The sequence below is a fragment of the Rousettus aegyptiacus genome, unplaced genomic scaffold (assembly GCF_014176215.1).
Source record: "Rousettus aegyptiacus isolate mRouAeg1 unplaced genomic scaffold, mRouAeg1.p scaffold_m13_p_2, whole genome shotgun sequence".
Taxonomy (NCBI): Eukaryota; Metazoa; Chordata; class Mammalia; order Chiroptera; family Pteropodidae; genus Rousettus; species Rousettus aegyptiacus.
Genome location: NW_023416295.1, coordinates 46351402 through 46359496, shown reverse-complemented (window position 1 = coordinate 46359496; position 8095 = coordinate 46351402).

The window sequence follows — 8095 nt, the reverse complement described above, 5'->3', positions numbered from 1 at the left end:
TCCTTAGAGGTATGAAAGACTAATCATAATGGGGGAAAGGTGTGGGTCTGATCATTTTTTTTTACCTTTACTTTGCTGGAGAAACACAATCTAGAGAAGGTCCAGAGCTAAGTGGGAATGTCAGCCACTTCCAGCCCTTAGCAATAAGGGCTCATTGATATAAAACCAGTCTTGGCCACATCAGTAACTCAGACTCCTGCTTTCCAGAAGTAATGCTTGTATTCTCAACCACTCATCTTATACTAACCACATTGGCCATTTTCACATCTTGTAGCCTCGTAGAGGTCACTGCAAAGCTAATGGCTCCTGACCAGGAGCAGGCAATGACTTGGGCCTGACAGTTTCCTGTGACTATAGGAAATGAGGGAAGAAAAAGCACAGATTCAAACAAAACTGACTACACTTGGTCTCAGTCACTCATTTTCAGCTTGCCAACTGGTTCGACTCTGGAAAAGAAAACTGTTTTGCATCTCATCCTATGAGCGAGAGTACATAGAAATCTTGTCCCGGAGAAAGAGGACACACTTGATGACATCAGTGGCCATGAAAAGACTTAGAAAAACTTTTATTTACTGTGTAGGTAGAAAGTGAGGCGAGGTATCTGGCTATCTTGGTTGGGAAATTCATACTCCTCTTTGAAAGATAGAAATTGGGTGTTCATCATTTATGTTAATCTGAAAAGAGAAAGCCAGTCTTACAACGAGCTTACAGCAGGACTCACCTGGCGCCACGCTACTCCTGTAAGTGATCCTCTTGTTGAAAACTTCAACAGTAGGCACTGGATGAGCCCTGCCCAAATATATCCATAATCACAACTAGCTGACAACTGTAAAGAGAGCAGACAGAGAATTAGCAAGGATTTCTTAGAGGAGACAAATGAGGAACTGTAAGAGTGACAGACAGTGGCAGAGCACGCAGCCTCCACGGCAGGGTGCCCAGACTTGACTGTATCAACCGCATTACCATGGGGGCTTCTGGGCTGCCAATCCATGGGCCCAACATTGGTGTCATAAGTGGTTTTTCTGTCCTCGTTTTATTTTCTCCAGTATCCTGCCAGCCCACCATCTCATGGGCCTTCATTGAACATATAAGATCAGGTGCTATGGCTCCCAAGCGCTCAGGAAAAGCCCCATAAGGGATGTTCTGAAAATTTGCAGGGGTGCTTTTGAATGTCAAAAGAATTATAAGAGGGAGGTACTACAGACATTTACTGGGCAAGGCCAAGGCTGTTAGATGTCCTGCAATGCACAGACATTCCCAAACAACACAGACCCATCCTATATCCATGTCCTTATGACTTTGAAATGATCCACTGCACATTCATTTACATGACATCATCTTATTTTTCAGTCTAGAACCTTCTTCCATGTGGCACGTAAAGACAGAGGATTCTTTTGCATTTTGCACAATTTTGTCATGCTCTGAATTTTCCAGTTGATCAAGGAAAGATTATTTCTTGCTTTGTTTGAGACTTTACTAAGAGTTGTCATTGTTTCAGAATGTCAGTTCATGACAGTAATGCTGCTCTAGGTATCTGAGACTCTGACATCGCATGCCTCTGTAGCTGTCACAGGCATGGTGACTATGTCTGGATTCTTATGCAGTTGCACACAAGCATTTACATACTAAAATAAAGGATATTTTATTTTAAATGACTTTTACTTTTATATTATAATTGGGCAGTATACGTTTTGTGTGCAGGCAGATTATTTTACCTGTGAATGTCACTTTCTGAACAGTGTTAACAAAAAGGTTTGGATGGAGAATGCGAGGTCCATCAGGGTTGACAATCTCTGCTTATAAGGAGCTGGAGCATCGAGAAGTTAGTAATTTTTCATTCACTGACCCAAGATTCTCCTACTACTTTAATAAAATGCTAAAGAAGAAGGGGGCTAAAAGATTATCATCAACAGAGTAAAGGCCCACAGATAAGTTTCTCTAGTCCCAGGATAGCCCACAATCTCTTGGATTGTAGCAACATTTCATTGGGGACTTGATTTAGCTGGTTCTGCTGTCTTACCTAAAATCTTCCTCACTCCTCCATGTCCACTTGTGATCATTTCTTATCTCTGTCTCTCTTTTTTTAATTGTGTGATTTTGGCTGTGCTCATTTAAAGTCCTCACCCAGTACCTAAATTGTTTGAAAGAAAGATGCTATGTGAATGTCTGTCCATAGCAAATATATAGTCAAACAATGAACAAAATGTTTATAAAATCTGTCTCTATCTGGAAAAGAAACTTGGAGATTATTATATTTCTTTGACAGCAGAGGCCAAATTTTCTTTCAGCTGATTAATTGCCTTCTTAAGGCCTCAATTTAATTTATTTTGGACCTAAGATATAGATGTGCCCTAAGATCCTCTTTACAGTGCCTCAGACTTTCTAACTTAAAACCAGTAGATAATTTCCCAGGCATATCCAGAATCTGACCAATTCTGAATCAATGACATTTCCAAAATCAAAATATTTCTGAAATTTAAAGAGCTTACACCTGAAACAGCATAATCAGAAAAGGATTCGATTCAAACCCAAGAGATATTTTTAATCATATATATGATAGAATGGGTTACATAGTGTACACTTGCACAGGGCTGCAGGACAGCTGTTGCCCACCAGAACATAAACCACATCTGCCATGCACCAGGAACAACGAGACAGCCAAGACGTCCCCAACATGCGCTGCAGCTTGGATCCCTAACTTCACCAACCAGTCTTCAGAGGCCCAGCAGCTTACACGTCAGCACATGAAATACAGTATACAGAATACAGTCTATGGACTCGCTCTTAGGTATTGGAATGGCATAATCTTAAAATAAGTGACTATAAAAAATAGCCTTTGTTTGAATGCATCTTGGGTTTAGACTCTGAGATAAAAATCTTCTACCATAGTTTTGGGGGTGTACAGCATTATTTAAGTACCTTGGTACTGTCTAATTTCACAGTAAGTTGATAATTGGGAGTAGGAGAGTAGATTGAAGGGAGAGAAGAGGAACAAAGAAAAAAAGACTTACCCCCTTCTCATTCTCTTTGAGGCATCAACTATGGTTTTCAATGTTAAATATCACAACTGAGCAGAGACAGTGTGGAGAGGACAAAAGAGAGCCAGTCTCGCTCATATTTGTCTAACACTGGTTCTGTGCCAAGTACATAGTCTTTTGCATATATGATCTCAGTTACTCCTCCCAGTGATCCCATATAGTCAGTATTATTATCAGACCCCCATTGTACAGAGGGAACTAAGATCCAGAGTGGTTAAGTGATTCGCCCAAGATCATACAATAAGTACAAACAGGCTGTGTGTGTCCAAACTCAAACTACTAAGCTTTTCTGCCTCCAGCTTATATCTTTCGATCCTTGATTTTACATAAAATAATACTTTATCTTACGGTTTGGATCTTTGATTTATGGTGCTCCAAACATCTCATATTTGTACTCTCTGTTAATCCAACAAATTCCCAGTGAATTTGAGGGGTCAAAAAGTTTCATTCCCTATTAAATATTGAAAAATCACAAAATCTTTACAGAGTTCCCTCTAATCCCAGCACTTCTCTACTTAATCAGTATTGCTAAAGACTCTTGCCTTGAGTCACTACCCCTTTCCCGGTGACATTCTGCCTAGGCCAACAGGCCACAGCAGCAGGCCACACACATATGGATGGAAAGCAGTTATTCATATATTATACTTTTAAGGGAAGAAAGATAAAAGCAGCAGAATCCTTGATCAAGCTGATAACTAATGTCTGAAAGGGGCACAGCTCTGCCATCTAAACATGCTACCCTAACACATGCTTATCTAGGGAGTACGATAATGTGTTTTCCTCTAATTCTGGTTTTCATCATACTCATATTACTGTACCTGTTATTCACATAGATATCAACTCTGGACACCATCAAAGCTGCTTTTCGGCAGGAGCTAATTTGAAATATTAACCATACTAGTGGAGTTTCTAAAATGTGCATTAGTACTTACAAAGCACTAAAATACTAGACTGCTTAAAAGTAATTCTCTTACCAGTTCTAGATTTTTTTTCTATTGACATGACAAAATCTCTCTGTAACTGGACAGTAGAATTGCTATAAAACCATGATTCTCTTTTTAAGTATAACACATATAATGTCATAAGTATATACATTAAATTACATATCATAAATATAATACATAATATTAAGTATAGTGATATATGTTATCTATGTTTATAAAAATATGTATATTCTATTTATAATTAAGTTATGTTGTTATTTTAATTATATCCTCTTGCAAAGGAATACCAGCATTTCTGAGTCATCCTTTCCCTAGTGTAATTTTCATTGCTATTACCCTGCTCTCTCTAAGGTAGGTGGCTTGCCAATAGCAAATAGACTCTGTGCTTTGCAAGTACCAGGAAAGGCTATTAATCCTGAAGGATTTCATTCTGGATGACATAAGGGATTTATTGTCATGAAGTTTAGTAATTGTAGTTTAGAAGCAGCAGTAGCATTTTAGATTGAGGCATCTGCTTCAAATTATTATAAACTTCATGGTTTACTTGCCTTTCAAAACTCAGGTATATGATTGCAAAGTCTAAAGTACGTAACATTGTTAATGATTTGTTATCATTAATTTTGAGACAGATCCTGAAAGTCATTTTCATCAAGTTGTACAGAGAATCCAAAATAAGCCAGCATGTTCAAACCCATTAGCCAGTGAGGAATGTAAACATACTCCCCCCAAAAATAAAATTTAAACCTCTCAAGGGATAAAAATTAAGCTAACATTGAATTTGGATATAGTTATCAATATGGCTTAGATATTTATAGGCAGCAGTACAAATTATACATTGAGAAAGTAATAACAAAAGTGAATGGAGATAAGAAAGTAGGAGATTCAGAGGTTGCAAACCCAAATGCTTGCAGGGGCAGGCAGGCAATGGCGATGAGGGCAGGCTGGTAAAAGGCAACATGAATGGTAGGGACCATGAAAACAAGATGGCGTGTTCCCTGTCTAATGACATCCTACAGCATAAAAACAAACTTGGTGAGTACTGAACTATCTTCAGATGAATGATACATCTGGCATTTGCCTGAAAGTAAACCAGGGCAAGTGAGAAGGAATAGAGGACAGGAAGATTATAGATGAAAGAAAATTAGCTTAAAGTTGATAATTCTTGAGGCTGGTGATGGGCATATAGGTTTCATTTTACTGTGCCCCTTATTCCTGCATAGATTTGAATTTTTCAATAAATAAAAAATAAAAATTATATTAAATAATCAAAAAAAGAGGTACATAAACCTGCCAACTTTCAGTCCCAGTTATAATTTTTAAAAAAATTAAAATTGCTTTAGTATCTAGTGCCTGACCATTTAGTATCTAAAATGAAATCAAATAGTAAATTCACTGCTGCCATTAATAAGAATGTCCCAAAGCCAATAGGATCATGTGAGGCATCAGTGGCTATTTTTATGTCTCCAGTATTTATTCATAATTACATATCAAATTCAAAGTATGGGAGAAATAACCCCTAAAATGTAATATTTAGATATGTATACATATACACACATACATCTTCCTTATTCAGAAGCATTAAGCAGATGCTGAAATGCTCTGGAAAGTGAACTTCCATTTAGCCAAACATCCTTTTAATGTCCTCTTTGATGACAATTGAATTTCCAGAAGTCAAGATCAGGCCTTATTATTTTTCAGACTCCTGGAACATAGATACTTTACAAGTACTTGTTGAATTAACATAACAATCTTTGTGCACTGGGAACTTCACCTTGGCAAATTGTAGAAAGGCTATATGTAGAAAATGAGTAGAATGAAGTTTTTGGAATAATTCAGAAAAATTTCAGCAATATGTGAAGTGTGATGATCAATGGAAAAATGACTATAGTCCCCCAGTTTTTAAAAAATTGATTCTAAATATATTCAGCAAATAACTTTTTCTGGAATTGACTTCGAAGGGCCCTAACCCATTCTATTCCCCCATTTTTCAAGACTATCACACGCTCTGGAATTGGAATCACAATAGACCTTTTTCAAGTCACATGTCAGAGACTTGACTAGAAATCTGATGCCAAAAGTACAACTATGGGAGCTCCTCCTTCCAGGCTACTTGAGCTCATGAATGTCCTGAAGTCCTGGGCAGGGGTCGGGGGGGCGGGGCGGGGTGGGGTGGAAGTGTCCTCAAAGAATGACCCAGCAGTGTGGGAGGGACACATATGGCATGGGCAGGAGATCACCCCACTCATGGAGTTATTTGGAGGTTGACAGGTGAGGGTCCTAGGCTTAAGTGGAAGGAAGTGCCCTTAACATGAAACAGCACGGTTGGCTGGCAAGGCCTGTTGTCCAGCACAACACTTAAGCTCCTAAGCTGGGCTCCCTAAATTTAGGTGGGCAGATGCAGTAGAGAGATATCAGTTAAACATAATGAAACCCAAATCAAGAGGCAATTCAAAATATTGTCACTATCATAAGCAGGTCACTTATTCACAAACTGCTTCACCATGCCCCCTTTCTCCACATCTAGAAAATAATAAAGTTGGTCCCTCTCACAGAAAGCACACATGCCACAGAGCCATTCCCCTCTGTGATTAAGAAATGCTCTTCTTTCTACTTCTTGCATCAGCCTGATCTGGTGACAGCACAAATGACAGAATAATTCAGTTGTGACAGGAGTACCACAAGGGGACATAATACTTGTCAATGGGCCCATCTGCCTGCTGTCATTCTCCATCCCCTCAAATGCTTGAGGGATTACTTTGGTACTGAAAATATTACAAGGAGTTACACTCACTCATCCGTATTCTAAATGGGTGAAGGAAGGGCCTGAATAATAGACGGTGCGTTAGTAGAAAAAAAACAGTCACCAGAAGGGCAAGTGATGAATCTAGAACTTTCAACTCTCTGGGTAATTGTAGTCTCTCATCCTTCTTATGTTCTAGAATTGATTACAGAAAAAACAATAAGAAATCATTATGTCCTGCATTTCTTTCACAAATATTTAGTGAGTAGCTACTATATAGATAGCAATGGTCTAGATATTATAGAGGACACAAAACAGTAAAATTTATTATTTCTACTTTCAATAAACTTAAGAGCTAATTAAGAAAAGCTACATACCCATAAAAAGTTAAGATGTGCAAGTCCTAACTAATCACATAGCCCCAAAATTTCCATTTAATAATTTAGAATCAAATAAAAACAAATCCTGGATATTGAGAGTTGACTACTTTTGACATCCTAAATAGCACCACCTCTAAAACACAACATTGGCCATCCATGGTTCTGTTTCCTATGTGTTAATCTGATCGTCTCAGACAGACCCCTGCATACTCTGCAGACTTCTCAATGCATAGCCCAATGTCTAATGACCAGTAGCCACCAGCAAAGCTTCTATTCCAGCAGGCAAAACTCTTATTCACTTCCTGGTGTCCCCTCCCATAGAGCTTACCACACCGCACTATGGTCAGTTAGTGTTGTCCCTGTTAAAATTAAGTTACATGAGGGCAAGAGTCAAGTCTCTCTTTCTTATCATTATATTCCCAGCAACCAACTGAGTATACTTATTGAAAGAAGAAATGGCTATTACAATTTTGTTCAAACAACCACCAAAGTAACTAGAAAATCTGAGGGTTTGTAAAACAGTACAAAGATTCAGAATTATAACAACAACAAAAATAAATAAATAAAGGGAACAAATTGAAAATGACAGAAAGATAGGAAAAAATCTTCAACTACTTCAAAATTTTACATTTTATTTCACAATTTCGACCATTTGAGGCTGCCCCTGTTTTAACTGCCATCTGAAAAGCCATGGGCCAAAAAGGCCATCATCGATGTTGCCGGCCAGGCTGCAACAGCAACTGCAAGATGTGGCTGAGCCATGAATGACTGCAGCTTCCCCACACACCCTCCAAGGCAGTCCTGTTTCTGGGCTCTGCCCATACATATAGGAGCACCCCACCTCCCCACCACACACACACACACACACACACACACACACACACACACACACACACACACACGGAAATACCCAGATGCCTCCAAACCTGAAATGGAGCCACAGGTATGCTGGCAAAACTATAAATGTCTCAATCCCTATGGTTTACCCAAGAG